General features: G+C 48.6%; 1 protein-coding gene across 6 annotated transcripts in view; it reads left to right on the forward strand.

Annotated features, from left to right (window-relative positions):
* The first annotated feature begins 1,600 nt into the window (after nt 1-1,600).
* Nucleotides 1,601-25,297, forward strand: part of maptb (microtubule-associated protein tau b) — a 709,263-nt gene continuing 685,566 nt past the window's right edge. For 2 of the 6 annotated variants that reach the window (XM_085966675.1, XM_085966677.1), the window contains exon 1: nt 1,601-1,961. The gene's annotated coding sequence lies outside the window, so the exon portion shown is untranslated. The remainder of the gene's footprint in view (nt 1,962-25,297) is intronic. The other 4 variants (XM_085966672.1, XM_085966676.1, XM_085966678.1 and 1 more) reach the window with 3 other exon arrangements.

A 25,297-nucleotide genomic window follows, 5' to 3' on the forward strand; every position in this document is an offset into this window, starting at 1 on the left:
CATTTGATGATCCTTCTAAGATATCCTCCCTCCCTCCTCACAGCTGTAATTGTTTCTTTAATCAGTATTTTGACCCCCCTCCTTTTTATCCCCTTCTCTATCTCGTCTGAAAACCCTGCAACTAGGAATGTTGAGCTGCCATTCCTGCCCTTCTTTCAGCCATGTCTCAGTAATAGCTATAATGTCATACTCTCACGTGTCTATCTGTGCCCTCAGCTCATCTGCTTTATTCCCCAGACTCCTTGCGTTGAAGTATATACCATTAAGCACTGCCAAACTCCCTTGTTGTCTATTTTCTAGCCTTTGTTTCCTCTGCCTTCCAAACTCTCTTCTAATTTTCTGCCTTCCATTTCCAGCTTTGCTTCTCTCCCTTCTGAATCCACTCTCAGGTTCCCATCCCTCTGACAAGCTAATTTAAACCCTCCCCAACAGCAATAGCAAACCCCGCCACGAGGATATTGGTTCCGGTCCTGTTGAGGGCTTGTACAGGTCCCACCTCCCCCAGAAATGGTCCCAATGCCTCAGGAATCTAAAGCCCTCTCTCCTGCACCATCTCCAGCCATGCATTCATCTGCTCTATCCTCCTATTTCTGTAATCACTAGCACGTGGCACTGGGAGTAATCTGGAGATTACTACCTTTGAGGTCCTGCTTTTTAATCTCTTTCCTAGCTCCCTGAAATCTGCCTGCAGGACCTCCTCCCTCTTTCTACCTATGTCATTGGTACCGATGTGGACCACAACCTCTGGCTGTTCACCTTCCCCCTCAGAATGTTCGGTGACATCCTTGACCCTGGAACCAGCTGTTCAGTGACATCCTTGACCCTGGAACCAGCTGTTCAGTGACATCCTTGATCCTGGAACCAGGAAGGCAACATACCATCCTGGAGTCACGTTTGCGGCTGCAGAAACGCCTGTCTATTCCCCTAACATTCGAATCTCCTTCCACTATCGCTCTTCCACTCTTCTTCCTCCCCACCTTTGCAGCTGAGCCACCCATGGTGCCATGGACTTGGCTGTGACTGCACTCCCCAGAGGGACCATCGCCCTCACCAGTATCCAGAACTGAATACTGATTAGCGAGCGAGATGCTCTCGGGGGACTCTCGCACTACCTGCCTGGTCCTCCTCTTCTGTCTGGCAGTCACCCATTCCCTCTCTGCCTCCACACTCTTAAGCTGCGGGGTGACCACTTCCTGAAACGTGCTATCCATGTAGCTCTCAGCCTCGCGGATGCACTGCAGTGACTGCAGCCGCCGCTCAAGCTCCAAAACCCGGTGCTCGAGCTGCTGTAGCTGGCAACACTTCCCGCACATGTGGTCGTTCAGGCCACGAGAAGCATCCAGGACTTCCCACATGGCACAGGATGTGCATTCCACGGGACTGAGCTGCCCTGCCATGCCTCTATCTAATATACTATGAACTACCTTGACAGAAATAAACTTAAAAATTTAACAAAACACTCACCAGCTACTCACCAATCAGCCCTCCATTAGTAGGCTATGAACTACTTAGTGAAACACACTTAAAACTTAACAAAAAGCTTAACTGAAAATACCCACCAGCTACTCACCAATCAGCTCCCTTATGCCAACGTCATTTCTGAATTCTGACGTCACTCCTGTGTTGAGTTCCTCTCGCCGACTCTGTGCCTCTCACAGGTCCGCCACTCAGCTCCGGCTGTGCCTGCAGGCCGGGGCTGTGCCTGCAGGCCGGGGCTGTGCCTGTAGGCCGGGGCTGTGCCTATAGGCCGGGACTGTGCCTGTAGGCTGGGACTGCAGTGCTTACAGCTCTGATTATTTCTCCAAGGTGCTGGAAATAGCTGTAACTCTGTCCGAAGGTCTATAATAAACATGTGACTAGTGACCTTAAATAGACCAGAGCAAACCTTCCTGAGTGTGCTGTGTTAACTAATCGGGTCAGAATGTCAACCCGATTGTTGGATTTTACTCCTGTTTTGTACGGTAAATAATTTATTTAGCCAAATGCATATTTTTAATCAACAGTGAGTAGGCATTAAAAAAGCAGAAAGACCAGTAGCTTCATAAAGTGAGGTTGTAGCGTGTACCAGAGTGTTACAGCGAGGGGTGTGGGGTATATCAGTGTTACAGAGAGGGTGTGGGGTATATCAGTGTTACAGAGAGGGTGTGGGGTATATCAGTGTTACAGAGAGGGTGTGGGGTATATCAGTGTTACAGAGAGGGTGTGGGGTATATCAGTGTTACAGAGAGGGTGTGGGGTATATCAGTGTTACAGCGAGGGGTGTGGGGTATATCAGTGTTACAGAGAGGGTGTGGGGTATATCAGTGTTACAGAGAGGGTGTGGGGTATATCAGTGTTACAGAGAGGGTGTGGGGTATATCAGTGTTACAGAGAGGGTGTGGGGTATATCAGTGTTACAGAGAGGGTGTGGGGTATATCAGTGTTACAGAGAGGGTGTGGGGTATATCAGTGTTACAGAGAGGGTGTGGGGTATATCGGAGTGTTACAATGAGGGTGTGGGGTATATCAGTGTTACAGAGAGGGTGTGGGGTATATCGGAGTGTTACAATGAGGGTGTGGGGTATATCAGAGTGCTACAGTGAGGAGTGTGGGGTATATCAGTGTTACAGTGAGGGGTGTGGTGTATATCAGTGTTAGTGAGGAGTGTGGGGTATATCAGAGTGTTACTGTCAGGGGTTTGGGGTATATCAGACTGTTAGTGAGGGTGTGGGGTATTTCAGAGTATTAGTGAGGGTGGGGGTATATCAGAGTCTTACAGTGAGGGGTGTGCAGTATATCAATGTTACAGTGAGGAGTGTGGGGTATATCAGTGTTACAGTGAGGGGGTGCGGTATATCAGTGTTACAGTAAGGGTGGGGGAATATCAGTTACAGTGAGGGGTGTGGGGTATATGCGAGTATTACAAGTTTGGGTGTGGGGTATATGAGAATGTTACAGTGAGGGTGTGGGGTATATCAGTGTTAGTGAGAGTGTGTGTGAGGTTTATCAGTGTTAGTGAGGGATGTGGGGTATATCAGTGTTACAGTCAGGGATTTGGGGCATATTAAAGAGTGTTACAGTGAGAAGTGTGTGTTATATCAGAGTGTAATAGTGAGGGGTGTGCGGTATATCAGCATCTTTACATTGTAGCATGTGGGGTATATCAGTGTTACAGTAAGGGGTTTGTGGTATATCAGTGTTACAGTTAGGGGTGTGGGGTATATAACCGTCTTAACATTGAAGTGTGTGGGGTACATCAGGGAGTGTTACAGAGAAAGGAATAGGGTATATCAGAGTGTTACAGTGAGGGGTGTGGGGTATATCAGTGTTACATCGACGGGTGTGTGGTACATCAGCGAGTGTTACAGTGAGAGGTGTGAGGTATATCAGCGTGTTACTGTGAGGGAAGTGGTTACATCAGAGTGTTATAGTGAGGGTTGTGGGGTATATCAAAGATTGTTATAGTGTTGGGTATATCAGGGAGTGTACAGGAAGGGTTGTGGGGTATATCACACTGTTACAGTGAAGGGTGTGGGGTATATCAGTGTGTTACATTGAGGAATGTGGGTTATATCAGTGTTACAGTGAGGGGTGTGGGGTATTTCAGAGTTTTACAGTGGGAATTGAGGGGTTTATGAAAGCTTTACAGTGAGGGGTGTGGGATATATGAGAGATTGTTATAGTGAGGGGTGTGGTGTATATCACCATCTTAACATTGAAGTGTATGGGGTACATCAGAGTGTTAGAGTAAGGAATAGGGTATATCATCGAGTTACAGTGAGGGGTGTGGGGTATTTCAGAGAGTGTTACATCGAGGGGGGTGAGGTAAATCAGAGCGAGTTAGAGGTGGGGTAAATCAGAGTGTGTTATAGTGAGGGGTGGGGTAAATCAGTGTTACAGTGAGGGGTCTGGGGTAAATCAGATTTTTACAGTGAGAGGTGTGGGGTATATCAGAAAATGTTAGTGAGGAGTGTGGTGTATATCAGCGTGTTACTGTGTGCGAAGTGGTTACATCAGAGAGTGTTATAGTGAGGGTTGTGGGGTATATCATAGATTGTTATAGTGTGGGGTGTTGGGTATATCAGGGAGTGTAACAGTGAGGGATGTGGGGTATATCACACTGTTACAGTGAGGGGTGTGGTGTATATCAGTGTACAGGAAGGGTTGTGGGGTATATCAGAGTGTTAGTGAGGGGTGTGGGGTTTATCAGTGTTACATTGAGGAATGTGTGTTATATCAGAGTGTTACAGTAACAGGTGTGGGTTATAATAGCCACAGATGTGCGGGTTAGGTTGATTTGGCTATGATAAATTGACCCTTAGTGTTAGGGGATTAAATACGTAGGGTTACGGGGATTGGGTGGGATATGTGTCGGTGCAGGCTCGATGGGCCGAAATGGCCTCTATCTGCACTGTGGGGATTCTGTGTGATTCTGTGTGTATATCAGTGTTACCGTGAGGGGTGTGGGGTATATCAGCATGTTACATTGAGGAGTGTGGGGTATTTCAGAGAGTGTTACATTGAGGGGGGTGGGGTAAATCAGAGCGAGTTACAGTGAGAGGTGGGGTAAATCAGAGTGTTACAGTGAGGGGTGTTGTAGGGGGTGGTGTGTGCAGTCAGCTTTGCCCCTGACTGGTTTTGAGCGGTTCAAATCGATCCCACACCCCTGGGTTCTAGACACCGGACTTGGGTACAGGCGGTGATACAGGATTGGAGTAGACAACTGGTTTGGTGCAAGAAAACTGTATTTTATTTAGAGTCACACTTAAAATTTACACACTTAAATTACTGGAGTGATTACAGGCATACAAAAGTACACTTAATTAAGAATGGGGAACACACGGCACAATGAGGGAAAATCACATTAATAATCCCCCTACCCTTGTCCCACCCCCAATACCTAACTAAATTGCACTACAAGAGCCAGGGATTATGCTCACCAATAGGGGTTTCTTGACAGTTCAAATCCTGTCAATTAAGCCGGTTGCGTTTTTGGGTTTCGCTCTTTGTGTCCTTTGGGGCCTGCCGTCGCCACGTGGTCCCAGTCTTAGAATCTGCGAAGATTCTTCAGTTGGGTGGAGTCTGCAGATGCGGTAAGGGCGCGGTTGTGGATTTGTCTGGGTGAGTACCTTCTTTTCTCCGTTAGAGATAGGAAGTAAAGTTTCTGTTGGGTACTTTATCTTGTAGAGTGGAAAACTTCAGGTTTTGTTCTTCTGGTGTGGTCTGGTCGTCGAGTTTTTTTGTTGCAGTTGAGGTTCGGCTGGCGGTCTTTGGTGTCGGCTCAGTCGCGGTGGCCTAGATCATTACCTGTGCAGTGGTAATGATCTGAAGGAATGGTTTACCCGGCCCTTTGTTACCGCGGTGCTCGTGGTTGGTCTTCGTGTAAGGCTGCAGTTGCAGCCTAGTCGTCTTTGGTCGAGCCTGCCCCACCGTGCCTCCTCGCCGTGATGTTCCATCTGCTTCTTTGGGTTTCGAGTAACCCTGCACCTGAGCGTGTGCCTGCTTGCGAGTCTGCTTTCTTTCTGCCTGCCTGCTTGCACGCCAAATCAGAGCTAGTTCTTCGTCTGATTTTTGGCGGGCTCATTAAGGTGATTATAGTCATTCACCTTAACTGGCTTTTGGGCGGTTGTCTCATTGCTAAATGGTTTTTAATGTCTTGGTGTTTTGTTTATGCATAAAGTAAATCGGTGTCTTCCTGGCTTGGTAGCTAGTTTGAACTGTAAGCGATTATATATGCATAGTCTTGATGGCTTTAAGTTTGTGCAAGATTAAGCCTCTTCCTGAGTTGATTTGTTTTAAAGGGAAGAATGCGTGTTCTGTCTCCTTTAGCTGTCTGGTTTGAAATCACAAACCCAAAGTTGTCTTCCACAGGCCCGGGCATGTCATGTTTTGAGTTTTGAACTTGACATGCTGTTTGCAGGGTCCTGCTTTAACCTTGTAGTCTTTGCCATAAAGTCCAAAAGCCTGTCCTTCAGGGTCCCTTAATTAATAACTTGGGAAATGTGGGAATTTTGTGAATCCTACAGTGTGTGTTGTATTAGAGTGTTAGTGATGGGTGTGGGATATATCAGTGTCACAGTGAGAAGTGTGTGTTATATCAGAGTGTTACAGGTGAGGGGTGTGGGGTATATCAGTGTTACAGGTGAGGGGTGTGGGGTATATCCGTGTTACAGGTGAGGGGTGTGGGGTATATCAGTGTTACAGGTGAGGGGTGTGGGGTATGTCAGTGTTGCAGTGAGGGGTGTGGGTTGTATCAGTGTTGCCGCGAGGGGTGTGGGATATATTCGAGAGTGTTACGGTGAGAATTGTGGGGTATATGAGTTTTACTTTGAGGGGTGTGGGATATGAGGGATTGTTATAGTGAGGGGTGTGGCGTATATAACTGTCTTAACATTGAAGTGTGTGGGGTATATCAGAGTGTTGCAGAGAAAGGAATGGGAAATATCAGGGCGTTACAGTGAAGGTAGTGGGGTATATCAATGTGTTACAGTGAGCGGTGTAAGGTATATCAGTGTCTTTACATTGAAGGGCGTGGGGTATATTAGAGAGTGTTACAGAGAAGGGAGTGGGGTATATCAGTGTTACAGTGAGGGTTTTAGGATATACCAGGGAGTGTTAGTGAGGGGTGTGGGGTTTATCAGAGTTTTACAGGGAGGGGCTGTGGGTTGTATCAGAGTGTTATAGTGAGGGTGTGGGGTAAATCGGAGTATTAGTGTGGGGTGTATCGGAGTGTTAAAGTGAGGGTTGTTGGGTATACATACAAAAAAATGTACAAAATAGGAGCAGGAGTAGACCATTTGGCCCTTCAAGCCTGTTCTACCATTCAATATGTTCATGGCTGATCCTAGAAACATAGAAACATAGAAGATAGGAGCAGGAGTAGGCCATTCGGCCCTTCGAGCCTGCTCCGCCATTCAATGAGATCATGGCTGATCATCCAAATTCAGTACCCTGTCCCTGCCTTCTCCCCATATCCCTTGATCCCTTTAGCCTTAAGAAATATATCCAACTCTTTCTTGAATATACTTAATGAACTGGCCTCCACCGCCCTCTGTGGCAGAGAATTCCACAGGTTCACCACTCTCTAGGTGAAGAAATTCCTCCTCATTTCAGTCCTAAATGGCTTACCCCTTATCCTTAGACTATGACCCCTGGTTCTGGACTCCCCGGCCATCAGAAACATCCTTCCTGCATCTAGTCTGTCCAGGCCTGACAGAATTTTATAGGTTTCGATGAGATCCCCTCTCAATCTTCTAAACTTCTGTGAGTATAAGCCCAAGCGACACAATCTCTCCTCATACGTCATTCCTGCCATCCCAGGTATCAGCCTGGTGAATCTTCGCTGCACTCCTTCCATGGCAAGAACGTCCTTCCTCAGGTAAGGCGACCAAAACTGTGCACAATACTCAAGGTGTGGTCTCACCAAGGCCCTGTACAACTGCAGCAAGACATCCTTGTTCTTGTACTCGAACCCTCTTGCTACGAAGGCCAACATACCATTTTCCTTCTTAACCGCCTGCTGCACCTGCATGCTTACCTTCAGCGACTGGTGCACAAGAACACCCAGGTCTCTTTGCACTTCCCCTTCTCCCAATCTATTGCCATTCAAATAATAATCTGCCTTCCTGCTTTTGCCACCAAAGTGGATAACCTCACATTTATCCACATTATAGTGCATTTGCCATGTTTCTGCCCAATCACCCAACCTGTCCAAATCCTGCTGGAGTTTCACGACATCCTCCTCACAGCATACCCTCCCACCCAGCTTTGTGTCATCTGCAAATTTGGAGATATTACATCCAATTCCCTCGTCCAGATCATTAATATATATTGTGAACAGCTGGGGTCCTAGGACCGATCCTTGCGGTACCCCACTAGTCACTGCCTGCCACTCGGAAAACGACCCATTTATTCCAACTCTTTGCTTTCTGTCCGCCAACCAGTTCTCTATCCAAGTCAATGCCTTGCCCTCAATCCCATGTGCCTTAATTTTGCACGCTAATCTCTTATGCGGGACCTTATCGAAAGCCTTCTGAAAGTCCAAATACACCACATCCACTGGTTCTCCCTTATCTATTTTACCAGTTACATCCTCAAAAAATTCCAGTAGATTAGTCAAGCATGATTTACCTTTCGTAAATCCATGTTGACTTTGTCCGATCCAGTCACTGCTTTCCAAGTGCTCTGCTATTACATCTTTTATGATGGACTCTAGCATTTTCCCCACTACCGATGTCAAGCTTACCGGTCTATAATTCCCCGCCTTTTCTCTACCACCTTTTTTGAATAGTGGGGTAACATTAGCTACCCGCCAATCCATGGGTACCGTTCCAGAGTCTATCGAGTTCTGGAAGATGACCAGCAATGCATCTACTATTTCTAGGGCCACTTCCTTAAGTACCCTGGGATGTAGATTATTAGGCCCTGGGGATTTATTGGCCTTCAGTCCCATCAATTTTCCTAACACCATTTCCCTACAAATACTGATTTCTTTCAGTTCCACCCTTTCATCAGACCCTATGTTCCCCGGCATCTCTGGGAGGTTGTTTGTGTCCTCCTTTGTGAAGACAGAACCAAAATATGTATTTAGTTGGTCAGCCATTTCTTTGTTCCCCATTATAAATTCCCCCGATTCTGACTGCAAGGGACCTACGCTTGACTTCACCAATCTTTTTCTCTTCACATATCTATAAAAGCTTTTACAGTCAGTTTTTATGTTCCCTGCAAGCTTACTCTCATATTCTATTTTCCCTTTCTTAATTAATCCCTTTGTCCTCCTTTGTTGAATCCTAAACTGCTCCCAATCCTCAGGATTATTGCTTTTTCTGGCCAATTTATATGCCCTCTCCTTGGACCTTATGCTATCCCTAATTTCCCTTGTTAGCCACGGTTGGGTCACCTTTTTTGTTTTATTTTTATGCCAAACTGGGATGAACAAATTCTGTAGTTCATCCATTCGGTCTTTGAATGTTTGCCATTGCCTATCCACCGTCAACCCTTTGAGTGCCATTCCCCAATCAATCCTACCCAACTCGCTCCTCAGACCATCGTAGTTTCCTTTATTTAAATTGAGGACCCTAGTCTCCGAGTCAACTACTTCATTCTCCATCTTAATGAAGAATTCGATCATATTATGATCGCTCCGACCCAAGGGGCCTCGTACAACAAGTTTGCTAATTAATCCTTTCTCGTTACATAATACCCAGTCTAAGATGGCCTGATCTCTGGTTGGTTCCTCGACATATTGGTCCAGGAAACCATCCCGTAAACACTCCAGGAATTCCTCCTCCACAGTATTGTTACTCATTTGGTTGGCCCAATCTATATGTAGATTAAAGTCACCCATGATGACTGCCGTGCCCTTATTGCACGCTTCTTTAATTTCTCTTTTAATGCCATCCCCAACCTCCGCCTTACTGTTTGGAGGTCTACAAACCACTCCCACTAACGTTTTTTTCCCCTTAGTATTTCTCAATTCTACCCATACAGATTCCACCTCATCAGAGCTAATATCCTTCATTACAATTGTGTTAATCCCTTCTTTAACCAGTAATGCTACCCCAACTCCCTTTCCTTTTTGCCTATCTTTCCTGAATATCGAATACCCCTGGATGTTGAGTTCCCAGTCCTGGCCTTCCTTGAGCCACGTTTCCATAATCCCAACCAAATCGTATTTGTTTACTTCTATTTGCGCAGCCAATTCATCCACCTTATTACAAATGCTCCTCGCATTAAGACACAAAGCCTTCAGGCTTGTTTTTTTAACGCTCTTAGACCTATTAGAATTATTATTTACTGTGGCCATGTTTGATTTAAACCGTTGATTTCTCTGACTGCCACTTTTGTTTTTCTCCTTCCTATCTTTTGCTTTTATTCTTGTTTCCCTTTCCTCTGTCTCCCTGCTCAGGTTCCCAACCCCCTGCCATTTTAGTTTAAACCCTCCCCCACAGCACTAGCAAACACTCCCCCGAGGACATTGATTCCAGCCCTGCCCAGGTGCAAACCGTCCGGTTTGAACTGGTCCCACCTCCCCCAGAACCGGTTCCAATGTCCCAGGAACTTGAATCCCTCCCCCTGGCACCATTCCTCTAGCCACGTATTCATCTGAAGTATCCTTCTATTTCTACTGTGACTAGCACGTGGCACTGGTAGCAATCCTGAGATTACTACCTTTGAGGTCCTGTTTTTTAATTTACCTCCTAACTCCCTATATTCCACTTTTAGGGCCTCATCCCGCTTTTTACCTATACCGTTGGTGCCTATATGCACCACGACAACTGGCTGTTCACCCTTCCCTTCCAAGATGTTCTGCAGCCGCTCTGAGACATCCTTGACCCTTGCACCAGGGAGGCAACACACCATCCTGGAGTCTCGTTTGCGGCCGCAGAAATGCCTATCTATTCCCCTTACAATTGAATCCCCTATTACTATAGCTCTACCCCTCTTTTTCCTCCCATTCTGTGCAGCAGAGCCACCCCTGGTGCCAGGAAGTTGGCTGCTGCTGCCTTCCTCTGATAAGCCATCCCCCCCAACAGTACTCAAAGTGGTGTATCTGTTGGAGAGGGGGATGGCCACAGGGGACCCCTGCACTACCTGCCTGCGCCTAGTACTCTGCCTGTTGGTCACCTGTTCCCTTTCTTCCTGTCCAACCTCTCCTGCGGTGTGTCCAACTCTGTAAATGTGCAATTCACGATGTCCTGAGCATCGCGAACGCTCCAGCATGCATCCAATCGCAGCTCCAGCGCCGCAATGCGGTCTGTCAGTAGCTGCAGCTGGTTGCAATTCCTGCACATGTAGTTGTCAGGGACACAGTAAGTGTCCCTGAGTTCCCACATATCGCAGGAGGAGCAGATCACGGGGCCTGGCTGTCCTGCCATGACTTACCCTTTAATTAATTGAATTTAAATTAAATCAATCAATCCCACTAATTACACTACAGTTAACTGGTTTACCAACAGTCCCTGCTACACTAGAGAGACCTTAGAAACTATAAACCAGAGTTAAAGTTTAAAAAAAGAGAGAAATACTCACCAACCAATCACTTACCTGCTTCCTGGTGACGTCACACATTGATTACTTTTTACCTCTCTCCCCTGCTGTTGAATTGGCCGCTCCTCACTCACTGCCGCCGGTTTTAAACTGCCGCCGATGCTCAGTGTTCCCACGCAGGCCCGCTCTGGTCGGGCTGCTCCTGACTCACTGCCAACGGTTTTAAACTGCCGCCGATGCTCAGTGTTCCCACGCAGGCCCGCTCTGGTCGGGCTGCTCCTGACTCACTGCCAACGGTTTTAAACTGCCGCTGATGCTCAGTGTTCCCACGCAGGCCCGCTCTGGGAATTATGTATATATATACATAGTAAGGGACACCCGGGGGAACCGCCACAAGGTATTACATTTTGGTAGGAAGAATAGGGAAGAAGAGGGAGGTCACTTATCACTTGGAGGGTGCAAGTCTAGGTGGGGTAGAGGAACAAAGGAATACAAATACACAAATCACTAAAAGTTGTGACGCAGGTTAGCAAGGCCATAAAGAAAGCAAACGAAGCACTTGGGTTTATTTCTAGAGGGATAGAATTGAAAAGTAGGGAAGTTGTGCTGTTAACCTGTTAACCTGTATCGAACCTCGGTTAGACCACACTTGGAGTACTGCGTACAGTTCTGGTCGCCATATTATAAAAAGGATATAGAGGCACTGGAGAGGGTGCAGAGAAGATTTACAAGGATGATACCAGGAATACGAGGGTATACATATCAGGAAAGGATGAACAGGCTGGGTCTCTTTTTTTCTCTTGAATAAAGAAGGCTGAGGGGTGACCTAATAGAGGTCTTTAAAATTATGAAAAATTTTGAAAGGGTGGATACAGAGAGAATGTTTCCACTTGTGGGGAAGAGCATAACTGGAGGCCATCAATATAAGATAGTCACCAAGAAATCCAATAGGGAATTCAGAAGAAACTTCTTTACCCAAAGAGTGGTGAGAATGTGGAACTCGCTACCACAGGGAGTGGTTGAAGCGAATAGTATAGATGCATTTAAGGGGCGGTTAGATAAGCATATGTCGAAAGCGGAATAGAGGGTTATGCTGATAGATTTAGATGAGGAAAGACGGGAGGAGACTCGAGTGGAGCATAAACACCGGCACGGACTGGTTGGGCCGAAGGGCCTGTTTCTGTGCCGTATATTCTATCTAATCCTATGTAATCCTGTGTAATCCTATGAACGCAAGTCAAAAGGCCACCTCCAATTCCGTGAGCTCTCATTGCTAATCTTCCCCTATTCCTTCAAACTACGCAGCAGGCATAATGAGGAGGGTGCGAGTCCCCACAAAAAATTCTCTCTGAAATAGTCTTTGTCCTGCTGACAAAGTCTACAGGCGAGCTGAGCCTTTTGCAGTTTACACTGTAGGATAGCATTGTCACTCGTATCCTGAGGTGGGATGTGCTGGTGGTCTGTGATAAGCAGGACATGTGACTCAGTACAGCAGGCCGGGGGAGATAACTGGCTGTGTTTTCCATTGGTTTGGACCCAGTGAGTGAGCAGGCTTCCTGGCTGTTTCTTAGTCTTTATCTGTCACACGTTGACTCGGAATCCATTTGAGAAGGTTTGGCGGTAAGAATATTGCGTGGTCCCTGTTGCAAGGTAGGAGCTATCTTGTTAAATAAATGCAAAAGGTTTAAGTTCTAATGCGAGGAGTTGGGTCGGATTTAACCTTGTAACTTCTTTATTCAAAAGAGTAAAATAACCCTTCATGTTCAAAGATCTTTGTTATATTTCAATCCTCCATTGTGGAAGAGTGTGGTAGAGAGCTGATATAAACCATCGCTCCGTATTCCACTCATAGAGTCATAGAGTTATACAGCACAGAAAGAGGCCCTTCGGCCCATCGTATCCATGCTGGCCATCAAGCTCTATCTATTCTAATCCCATTTTCCAGCACTTGGTCCGTAGCCTTGTATGCTATGGCGTTTCAAGTGCTCATCTAAATGCTTCTTGAATGTTGTGAGGGTTCCTGCCTCTACCTCCCTTTCAGGCAGTGAGTTCCAGATTCCAACCACCCTCTGGGTGAAAAAGGTTTTCCTCAAATCCCCTCTAAACCTCCTGCCCCTTACCTTGAAACTATGCCCCCTGGCTTTTGACCCCTCTACTAAGGGAAAAGGTTCCTTTCTATCTACCCTATCTATGCCCCTCATAATTTTGTACACCTCAATCAGGTCCCCCCTCAGCCTTCTCTGCTCTAAGGAAAACAACCCAAGCCTGTCCAATCTCTCTTCATAGCTGAAACGCTCCAGCCCAGGCAACATCCTGGTGAATCTCCTCTGCACCCTCTCCAATGCAATCACATCCTTCCTATAGTGTGGCGACCAGAACTGCACACAGTATTCCAGCTGTGGCATAACTAGCGTTTTGTACAGCTCCATCATAACCTCCCTGCTCTTATATTCTATGTCTCAGCTAATGAAGGCAAGTGTCCCACATGCCTTTTTAACCACCTTATCTACCTGCCCTGCTGCCTTCAGGGATCTATGTGCATGCACACCAAGGTCCCACTGATCCTCTGTCCTTCCTAGGGTCCTACCATTCATTGTCATAGAGTCATAGAGTCATAGAGTTATACAGCACAGATAGAGGCCCTTCGGCCCATCGTGTCCGTGGAGGCCATCAAGCCCTGTCTAATCTAATCCCATATTCCAGCATTTGGTCCGTAGCCTTGTATGCTATGGCATTTCAAGTGCTCATCCAAATGCTTCTTAAATGTTGTGAGGGTTCCTGCCTCCACAACCCTTTCAGGCAGTGAGTTCCAGACTCCAACCACCCTCTGGGTGAAAAAGTTCTTTCTCAAATCCCCTCTAAACCTCCCGCCCTTTACCTTGAATCTATGCCCCCTAGTTATTGACCCTTCTACTAAGGGAAAAAGCTCCTCAGTATCCATCCTATCTATGCCCCTCATAATTTTGTACACCTCAACCATGTCCCCCCTCAGCCTCCTCTGCTCCAAGGAAAACAAACCCAATCTGCCCAGTCTCTCTTCATAGCTGAAGCGCTCCAGCCCTGGTAACATCCTGGTGAATCTCCTCTGCACCCTCTCCAAAGCGTTCACATCCTTCCTGTAGTGTGGCGACCAGAACTGCACACAGTATTCCAGCTGTGGCCTAACCAGTGTTTTATACAGCTCCATCATAACCTCCTTGCTCTTATATTCTATGCCTCGGCTAATGAAGGCAAGTATCCCATATGCCTTTTTTACCACCTTATCCACCTGTTCCGCCGCCTTCAGGGATCTGTGTACTTGCACACCCAGATCCCTCTGACCCTCCGCCTTGCCTAGGGTCTTACCATTCATAGTGTATTCCCTTGCCTTGTTAGTCCCCCCAAAGTGCATCACCTCGCACTTTTCCGGGTTAAATTCCATTTGCCACTGTTCCGCCCATCTGACCAACCCATCTATATCGTCCTGCAGACTGAGGCTACCCTCCTCGCTATTTACCACCCTACCAATTTTTGTATCATCCGCGAACTTACTGATCATACCTTTTACATTCATATCCAAGTCATTAATGTAGACCACAAACAGCAAGGGACCCAGCACCGATCCCTGTGGTACCCCACTGGCCACAGGCTTCCAGTCACAAAAACAACCTTCGACCATCACCCTCTGCCTTCTGCCACTAAGCCAGTTTTGTATCCAATGTGCCAAGGCACCCTGGATTCCATGGGCTCTTACCTTCTTGACCAGTCTCCTGTGCGGGACTTTATCGAAGGCCTTACTGAAATCCATGTATACCACATCCACTGCGTTACCCTCATCCACACACCTAGTCACCCCCTCAAAAAATTCAATCAAATTAGTCAGACATGATCTTCCCTTGACAAAGCCATGTTGACTATCCCTGATTAATCCTTGCCTCTCCAAGTGGAGACTAATTTTGTCCCTCAGAATTTTTTCCAATAATTTTCCTACCACTGATGTTAGGCTCACTGGCCTGTAGTTCCCCGGTTTTTCCCTACTTCCCTTCTTGAATAATGGTACTACATTAGCGGTTCTCCAGTCCTCTGGCACATCCCCTGTGGCCAGGGAGGTCCTGAATATATGTGTTAGAGCCCCCGCAATCTCTTCCTTTGCCTCACACAGCAGCCTGGGATACATTTCGTCCGGGCCTGGGGATTTATCCATTTTTAGGCCTGCTAAAACCGCCAATACCTCCTCCCTCTCGATGTTAATATGTTCGAGCATATCACAGTCCCCCCGCCCTATTTCTATGTTTACATCGTCCTTCTCCATAGTGAAAACAGATGCAAAAAATTCATTTAGAACCCCTCCTACATCTTCCGGCTCCACACACAGATTGCCACTTTTGTCCCTAATGGGCCCTATTTTTTCCCTAGTTATCCTCTTACCCTTAATATACTTATAAAACATCTTAGGATTTTCCTTTATTTTGCTCGCCAGTGTTATTTCATGGCCCCTCCTTGATCTCCTAATTTCTTTTTTAAGTATCCCCCTGCACTTTTTGTACTCCTCTAGGGCTTCCTCCGTCTTTAGCCTTTTGTATCTGCCAAAAGCCCTCCTTTTTTTCCTAATCCATTCTCGTATATCCCCTGACATCCAAGGTTCCCTGTGGTTTTTGGAACCACCCTTGACCTTTACGGGAACATGTTGCCATTGTATGATCTCAATCTCCCTTCTCAAAGCCTCCCATTGCTCCGATGTGGATTTTCCTACAAGTAGCTGATCCCAGTCCATTTTGGCCAGATCCTGCCTTATCCTATTAAAATCGGCCTTCCCCCAATTTAGAACCTTTATTTCCGGCCCATCCCTGTCCTTTTCCATGACCACCTTAAATCTCACCATATTATGGTCACTGTCACCAAAGTGCTCACCTACTAGCACTTTTTCCACTTGGCCGGCCACATTCCCTAGAATTAGGTCCAGTACCGCCCCCTCTCTTGTAGGACTTTCTACATGCTGGCTCAAAAAGCTCTCCTGGATGCACTTTAAGAATTCTACACCCTCTGAGCCTTTCACACTCTGACTATCCCAGTTAATATTGGGGAAGTTGAAATCCCCCATTATTATTGTGTATTCCCTTGCCCTGTTAGTCCTCCCAAAATGCATCACCTCACACTTTTCAGGGTTAAATTCCATTTGCCACTGTTCTGCCCATCTAACCAACCCGTCTATCATCCTGTAGCCTGAGGCTTCCCTCCTCGCTATTTACCACTCCACAAATTTTCGTGTCATCTGTGAACTTACTGATCATACCTCCTATATTCATATCTAAATCATTAATGTACACTACAAACCGCAAAGGACCCAGCACCGATCCCTGCAGTACACCACTGGACACAGGCTTCCAGTCACAAAAACAACCTTCGACCATCACCCTCTGCCTCCTGCCACTAAGCCAATTTTGGATCCAATGTGCCAAATTGCCCTGGATCCCATGGGCTTTTACCTTCTTGACCAGTCTCCCATGTGGGACTTTGTCAAAAGCCTTACTGAAGTGCATGTAGACTACATCAACTGCGCTACCCTATTTCACACATGTGGTCACCCCCTCAAAATTCAATCAAATTGGTTAGACATGATCTCCCCCTGACAAAGCCATGCTGACTATCCTTGATTAATCCTTGCCTTTCTAAGTGGAGACTAATTATGTCCCTCAGAATTTTTTCCAATAATTTCCCTACCACTGATGTTAGGCTCACTGGCCTGTAATTCCCTGGTTTATCCCTACTACCCTTCTTGAATACTGGTACTACGTTACCTGTTCTCCAGTCCTCTGTCACCTCCTCTGTGGCCAGAGAGGTTCTGAAAATTTGTGTCAGAGCCCCTGCAATCTCCTGCCTTGCCTCACACAGCAGCCTGGGATACATCGCGTCTGGGCCTGGGGATTTATCCACTTTTAAGCCCGCTAAAACCGCTAGTACCTCCTCCCTCTCGATACTAATTTGTTCAAGTATATCAGAATCCCCCTGCCTGATTTTACATGCCTACATCGTCCTTCTCCATAGTGAACACAGATGCAAAATGTTCAATTAAAACCTCATCTACATCTTCCGGCTCTGCACACAGCTTGCCACTTTGGTCCCTAATGGGCCTTACTCTTTCTCTACTCCGTACACTCCTCTCCATACACTCCTCTCCATACACTCCTCCCCGTACACTCCTCCCCGTACACTCCGAAACATAGAAGCAGGAATAGGCCATTCTGCCCCTCGAGCCTGCTCTGCCATTTAATGAGATCATGGCTGATCATCCAAATTCAGTACCCTGTCCCTGCTTTCTCCCCACATCCCTTGATCCCTTTAGACTTAAGAAATATATCTAACTCCTTCTTGAATATATTTAATGAATTGGCCTCAGCTGCCTTTTGTGGTAGAGAATTCCACAGGTTCACGACTCTCTGGGTGAAGAAATTCCTCCTCATCCCTGTCCTAAATGGCTTACCCCTTATCTTTAGTCTGTGACCCCTGGTTCTAGACTCCCCCGCCATCAGGAACATCCTTCCTGCATCTAGCCTGTCTAGTCCTGTTAGAATTTTATAAGTTTCAATGAGGTCCCCTCTCATTCTTCTAAACTCCAGCGACTATAAGCCCAATCGACCCAATCTCTCCTCATACGTCATTCCTGCCATCCCAGGTATCAGTCTGGTGAATCTTCACTGCACTCCCTCCATGGCAAAAACATCCTTCCTCAGATAAGGTGACCAAAACTGCGCACAATACTCAAGTGTGGTCTCACCAAGGCCCTGTACAACTGCAGCAAGACATCCTTGTTCCTGTACTCAAACCCTCTCGCTACGAAGGCCAACATACCATTTGCCTTCTTAACCTCCTGCTGCACCTGCATGCTTACCTTCAGCGACTGGTGCACAAGGACACCCAGGTCTCGTTGCACTTCCCCTTCTCCCAATCTATTACCGTTCAGGTAATAATCTGCCTACCTGTTTTTGCCACCAAAGTGGATAACCTCACATTTATCCACATTATACTGCATGGTCATCGCCGTGCGCAGTGACCCGTTTGCGCCCTGGCCGCAAACTTCCCTTGCGCCCCCTGATCTACTGCCGCACGTTATGTCCGACAGGATCAGGGGGCGTTTTTGCAACGGCGGCGGCACTACTTAAAGTGCAGGTGTTGGGCGGCCTTTATTTTTTTGCCGACTGCCAGCACCTGTCCCCTTCCCCTTTTTTATGCGTGGTGCCAGCCGCGACCACTCAGCCCGACTCTCCTCTTGAGTGCCGGGCTGTTTTCCCAGCACCCCTCTCCCCGGTGGTCCAGCAGGGCCCCGGTGTGTGCAGCGCTAGGCCCCTCCCCTTTAACCAGGGGAGGGAGGTCACCGCACACGTCCTGCTTGGGGCACTACGACTGAATTTACGGCGGAGGGGCGCTAACTTTTTTTGGGCACTAAAATTAGCACCCCAGTGATGTTAGCGCCCCAAAATGGGTACCGCCCAATTTTTCCCCCCTAGAGCCTTAGCCAGACCCCATCTGGGTGAAGCACAGATTCTCCGGAATGTTACTGGGGATTAGAGGGTTAAATTGTGAGGGCAGGTTGCATAAACTTGCGTTGAATTCCCTTAAGTGTAGAAGATTGGGGGCTGATCTGATCGAGGTGTTTAAATTTTAAAAGGATTCGCTAGGGTAGATATGGAGAAACTATTTCCTCCGGTGGGGGAATCAAGAACAAGGGGACATAATCTTAAAATTAGAGCAATGCTGTTCAGGAGTGAAATCAGGAAGCACTTCTTCAATCAAAGGGTAGTAGAAATCTGGAAACATAGAAACATAGAAGATCACAGAATCACAGAATCACAGAAACCCCACAGTGCAGATAGAGGCCATTTCGGCCCATCGAGCCTGCACCGACACATATTCCACCCGATCCCCGTAACCCCTACACCAACACATATCCCACCCTATCCTTGTAACCCCACGTATTTAATCCCCCTAACACGAAGGGTCAATTTATCATAGCCAATCAACCTAACCCGCACATCTTTGGACTGTGGGAGGAAACCGGAGCACCCGGAGGAAACCCACGCAAACACGGGGAGAATGTGCAAACTCCACACAGACAGTCGCCCGAGGCCGGATTCGAACCCGGGTCCCTGGCGCTGTGAGGCAACAGTGCTAACCACTATGCCACCGTGCAGGAGTAGGCCATTCGGCCCCTCGAGCCTGCTCCGCCATTCAATGCGATCATGGCTGATCATCCAAGTTCAGTGCCATGTCCCTGCTTTCTCCCCATACCCCTTGATCCCTTTAGCCTTAAGAAATATATCCAACTCCTTCTTGAATATATTTGATGAATTGGCCTCTATTGCCTTCTGTGGTAGAGAATTCCACAGGTTCACCACTCTCTGGGTGAAGAAATTCCTCCTCATCTCAGTCCTAAATGTCCTACCCCTTATCCTTAGACTATGACCCCTGGCTCTGGACTCCCCAGCCATCGGGAACATCCTTCCTGCATCTAGTCTGTCCAGTCCTGTCAGAATTTTATATCTCTCGTCCCCAAATGCTGGGGGACAATTGGAACTTTCAAGACTGAGATCGATAGGTTCATGTTAGGTAAAGGAATCAAGAGATATGGAACAACGCCGGGTAAAGAGAGTTGAGGTAAGATCAGCCATGATCTCATTGAATGGCGAAGCAGGCCCAGGGGCTGAATGGCCTCTTCTTTTCCTATGTTCCTATCTTCCTCCCTCATCCCCCTAAGGAGACTGTTTCAAAGCTTGACCACTCGCTCAATGAAATAATGGCCCGGATATTTTTGGGGAGGCTGGGAGGGAGCAGGGCAATGCGGTTGCAGGGAGGAAACCCAGAAATCCCGGTGAGGCGGAGGGCCGGCTGATTTTAACATCAGGACTTCAATATAAAGTTCTTCTTCTGTTTCCTGCCCAGCAGCTGACCAGATTGGTAGGATGGTTGGCTGCGGGGTGGGCCAGCCAGCGGCAGAAGGCCACAGATGGGGACCATCGGGGATGGTCCCCAGCCATCTGGAAAGATCGGGGGTCAGAGGGAGTGGGGTGGGTGCTCGGTAATCGGGAGTGAGCGAGTGAGAGAAAGATCGGGGGTCAGAGGGAGGGGGTGGGTGATCGGTAATCGGGAGTGAGCGAGTGAGAGAAAGATCGGGGGTCAGAGGGAGGGGGTGGGTGCTCGGTAATCGGGAGTGAGCGAGTGAGAGAAAGATCGGGGGTCAGAGGGAGTGGGTGGGTGATCGGTAATCGGGAGTGAGCGAGTGAGAGAAAGATCGGGGGTCAGAGGGAGGGGGTGGGTGATCGGTAATCGGGAGTGAGCGAGTGAGAGAAAGATCGGGGGTCAGAGGGAGTGGGTGGGTGATCGGTAATCGGGAGTGAGGGAGTGAGAGAAAGATCGGGGGTCAGAGGGAGGGGGGTGGGTGATCGGTAATCGGGAGTGAGCGAGTGAGAGAAAGATCGGGGGTCAGAGGGAGTGGGGTGGGTGCTCGGTAATCGGGAGTGAGCGAGTGAGAGAAAGATCGGGGGTCGGAGGGAGTGGGGTGGGTGCTCGGTAATCGGGAGTGAGCGAGTGAGAGAAAGATCGGGGGTCGGAGGGAGTGGGGTGGGTGATCGGTAATCGGGAGTGAGGGAGTGAGAGAAAGATCGGGGGTCAGAGGGAGGGGGGTGGGTGATCGGTAATCGGGAGTGAGGGAGTGAGAGAAAGATCGGGGGTCGGAGGGAGTGGGGTGGGTGCTCGGTAATCGGGAGTGAGCGAGTGAGAGAAAGATCGGGGGTCGGAGGGAGTGGGTGGGTGATCGGTAATCGGGAGTGAGGGAGTGAGAGAAAGATCGGGGGTCAGAGGGAGGGGGGTGGGTGATCGGTAATCGGGAGTGAGCGAGTGAGAGAAAGATCGGGGGTCAGAGGGAGTGGGGTGGGTGATCGGTAATCGGGAGTGAGCGAGTGAGAGAAAGATCGGGGGTCGGAGGGAGTGGGGTGGGTGCTCGGTAATCGGGAGTGAGCGAGTGAGAGAAAGATCGGGGGTCAGAGGGAGTGGGGTGGGTGATCGGTAATCGGGAGTGAGCGAGTGAGAGAAAGATCGGGGGTCGGAGGGAAGGATGTCGGCAGATTGCGGCAGCAAGGAGAGGCCACGATCGGCAGAAGGTTTGCTTGAGCAGCCGGGAGAACACCCCTGCTTCTCCTGGAGCACAAGCAGTGCTCTAAAAAGCATTTACTGCTTGATCGGGCTGCTCCCATCTCCGTTTCACTACTGGGTTTCCTGAGCTTTGGGAAACCTGGCCAGCAATGTTTAAAATTAAATCAGGCTCCCAATTGCACTGCGACAGCCTGTTTTAAATATTATAATGAAGTGTCCCAGCTCTCCAAAAAAGAGCGAGTTGATAACGTCGCAGCGGAGGGAAAGAGGGCAGCTGGGGCCTGAGTGATCAGGGCAAGAAACTGTGCATCGCCTGAACCAATCACATTAAAGGATTGTGAAAATAACAGCGCAAGGACTGAGAATTAGAGTGGGTGACTTAAATGCCAAATCCGGTACAGAAAGAGAGGGAAAGTAAGATTGGATTAAGAGAGAGAGTAAAAGAGGCAGAAAGGAAAAATAAAAAAATATCAAATTTAAAATTTTACATTTTTAAAATCTCCAACAATTAAAATCAGAAGGAATAAGACTCCATACTTGTAATAGTTCATTTTCAGTGCCAGAGAGGTTTCACTGGCAGTAATTAACACGTCGTTAAAAGGGTACTTTCTGTGGCAAGTTTAGTTTTTTTAAATTCGTTTTTATGGGATGTGGGCGTCGCTGGCAAGGCCAGCATTTATTGCCCATCCCTAGTTGCCCTTGAGAAGGTGGTGGTGAACCGCCTTCCTGAACCACTGCAGTCCGTGTGGTGAAGGTGCTCCCACAGTGCTGTTGGGGAAGGAGTTCCAGGATTCTGACCCAGCGACGATGAAGGAACGGCCGATATATTTCCAAGTCTGGATGGTGTGTGACTTGCAGGGGAACTTGGAGGTGGTGGTGTTCCCATGCATCTGCTGCCCTTGTCCTTCTAGGTGGAAGAGGTCGCGGGTTTGGGAGGTGCTGGCGAAGAAGCCTTGGAGAGTTGCTGCAGTGCATCTTGTAGATGGTACACACTGCAGCCACGGTGCGCCAGTGGTGGAGGGACTGAATGTTTAAGGTGGTGGATGGGGTGCCAATCAAGTGGGCTGCTTTGTCCTGGATGGTGTCGAGCTTCTTGAGTGTTGTTGGAGCTGCACTCATCCAGGCAAGTGGAGAGTATTCCATCACATTTGGACAGGTTGAGTGATTGGGCAGAAACATGGCAAATGCACTATAATGTGGATAAATGTGAGGTTATCCACTTTGGTGGCAAAAACAGGAAGGCAGATTATTATTTGAATGGCAATAGATTGGGAGAAGGGGAAGTGCAAAGAGACCTGGGTGTCCTTGTGCACCAGTCACTGAAGGTAAGCATGCAGGTGCAGCAGGCGGTTAAGAAGGCAAATGGTATGTTGGCCTTCGTAGCAAGAGGGTTCGAGTACAGGAACAAGGATGCCTTGCTGCAGTTGTACAGGGCCTTGGTGAGACCACACCTTGAGTATTGTGTGCCATTTTGGTCGCCTTATCTGAGGAAGGACGTTCTTGCCATGGAGGGAGTGCAGTGAACATTCACCAGGCTGATACCTGGGATGGCAGGAATGACATATGAGGAGAGATTGTGTCGATTGAGCTTATACTCACAGGAGTTTAGAAGATTGAGAGGGGATCTCATCGAAACCTATAAAATTCTGTCAGGCCTGGACAGACTAGATGCAGGAAGGATATTCCCGATGGCCGGGGAGTCCAGAACCAGGGGTCATAGTCTAAGGATAAGGGGTAAGCCATTTAGGACTGAGATGAGGAGGAATTTCTTCACCCAGAGAGTGGTGAACCTGTGGAATTCTCTGCCACAGAGGGCGGTGGAGGCCAGTTCATTAAATATATTCAAGAAGGAGTTGGATATATTTCTTAAGGCTAAAGGGATCAAGGGATATGGGGAGAAGGCAGGGACAGGGTACTGAATTTGGATGATCAGCCATGATCTCATTGAATGGCGGAGCAGGCTCGAGGGGCCGAATGGCCTACTCCTGCTCCTATCTTCTATGTTTCTATGTTTCTCTGTTTCACACTCCTTACTTGTGCCTTGAAGATGGTGGAAAGGCTTTGGGGAGTCAGGAGGTGAAACACTCGCCGCAGAATACCTAGCCGCTGACCTGCTCTTGTTACCACAGTATTTATGTGGCTGTTAAGTTTCTGGTCAATGGTGACCCCCAGGATGTTGATGGTAGGGGATTCGGCGATTGTAATGCTGTTGAATGGCAAGGGGAGGTGTTTAGACACTTGCTTGTTGGAGATAGTCATTGCCTGGCACTTTTGTAGTGCGAATGTTACCTGCCACTTGTCAGACCAAGGCTTGTTGCATGCGGGCATGGACTGCTTCATTATCTGAGTTGTGAATGGCACTGAACACTGTGCAGTCATCAGCGAACATCCCCATTTCTGACCTTATATTGGAGGGAAGGTCAATGATGAAGCAGCTGAAGATGCTGAGCCTAGGACACTGCCCTGAGGAACTCCTGCAGCGATGTCCTGGGGCTGTGATGATAGACCTTCCACAACCATCTTCCTTTGTGCTAGGTATGACTCCAGCCAGTGAAGAGTTTTCAACCCTGATTCCCATTGACTTCAGTTTTACTAGGGCTCCTTGATGCCACACCCGGTCAAATGCTGCCTTGATGTTAAGGGCTGTCACTCTCACCTCACCTCTGGAATTCAGCTCCTTTGTCCATGTTTGGACCAAGGCTGTAATGAGGTTGGGAGCCGGGTGGTCTTGGCAGAACCCAAACTGAGCATCAGTGAGCAGGTTATTGGTGAGTAAGTGTTGCTTGATAGCACTGTAGACGACACCTTCCATCACTTTGCTGATGATTGAGAGTAGACTGACGGGGCGGTAATTGGCCGGATTGGTTTGTCCTGCTTTTTGTGGACAGGACACACCTGGACAGTTTTCCACATTGTCAGATAGATGCTAATGTTGTAGCTGTGCTGGAACAGCTTGGCTAGAGGCGCGGCTAGTTCTGGAGCACAAGTCTTCAACAGTATAGCCGGGGTGTTGTCGGGGCCCATAGTCTTTGCTGTATCCAGTGTGCTCAGCTGTTTTCTGATATCACGTGGAGTGAATCGAATTGGCTGAAGACTGGCTTCTGTGATGGTGGGGACCTCAGGTCGATATGGATCATCCACTCGGCACTAAAGGTTAGAGCCAGGCCTTTCATGAGTGAAGTTAGGAAACACTTCTGCACAAAGATGTGCGGGTTAGGATGATTGGCTATGATAAAATTGACCCTTAGTGTTAGGGGGATTAAATACGTGGGGTTACGGGGATAGGGTGGGATATGTGTTGGTGTAGGGGGATCGGGTGGGATATGTGTCGGTGCAGGCTCGATGGGCCGAAATGGCCTCTATCTGCACTGTGGGGTTTCTGTGATTCTGTGATTCTGTGATTGGCCTAGAAATTCGGTGGGCTGCGCCAGCAGTTAGCGCCCAAAGAGGGCACTTAGTAGCTTTAGCGCCACTGGCCACGCCTCCCGCAAAATTTAGCGGGGTGCTAATGGCGGCGCTAGCCTGTAGCGCTGCGCCGTCACCGATGACGTCATCGGTGTGCGCAGCGCCCCGCTACCGCCATGATCACGATAGTGGGTCGCGCCCCCCTCTGTAACGCCGGTCGCAATCTGCGACCGGTTCAGGGGGGCCAACCTGCGGCGGTAGTGGTGCTAATTAAAGGGGAGGTGCGGGGCGGCCATTTTTTTTGCTGGCCGCCTGCCAGCACCTCCTCGCGCCGCCGTCCCCGGCCTCCTGAGCACCCCACCCCGGGCAGTGCCAGCTGTGTCTCAAGAGCCCGGCACCTCTCCTCGGTGCCGGGCCGCGGGCCCCTCCCCTTTAAGAAGGGGAGGAAGGCCTGCAGTACCGCAGCGCACCGTGCCGCAGCATGTGGCGCTGCGGCATGTTGCACTGCGATATTCAGTTTCAGCACCCCAAGAGGGACGCAGGGCGCCTCGAGCAGCACCCCGCTTCCGTTCGGGGCGCTGAAACTGAATATCGCGCTGGCGCAATCGGCTCCTTCCGGGGCGGAACTTCCGGCGCCCAGGCGAGGGGGCGCCACCGAATTTCTAGGCCAAAGGGTGGTAGAAGTTTAGAACTCTCTTCCGCAAACAGCAGTTGATGCTGGATCAATTGTTAAATGGGACAGCTCTCCCAATTTTGGCACCACTCCCCAGATGTTGGTGAGGAGGACTTTGCAGGGTCG

This window comes from Somniosus microcephalus, chromosome 24, assembly GCF_052327205.1.
Source record: "Somniosus microcephalus isolate GS21.2 chromosome 24, FLI_Smic_1.0, whole genome shotgun sequence".
Lineage (NCBI taxonomy): Eukaryota > Metazoa > Chordata > Chondrichthyes > Squaliformes > Somniosidae > Somniosus > Somniosus microcephalus.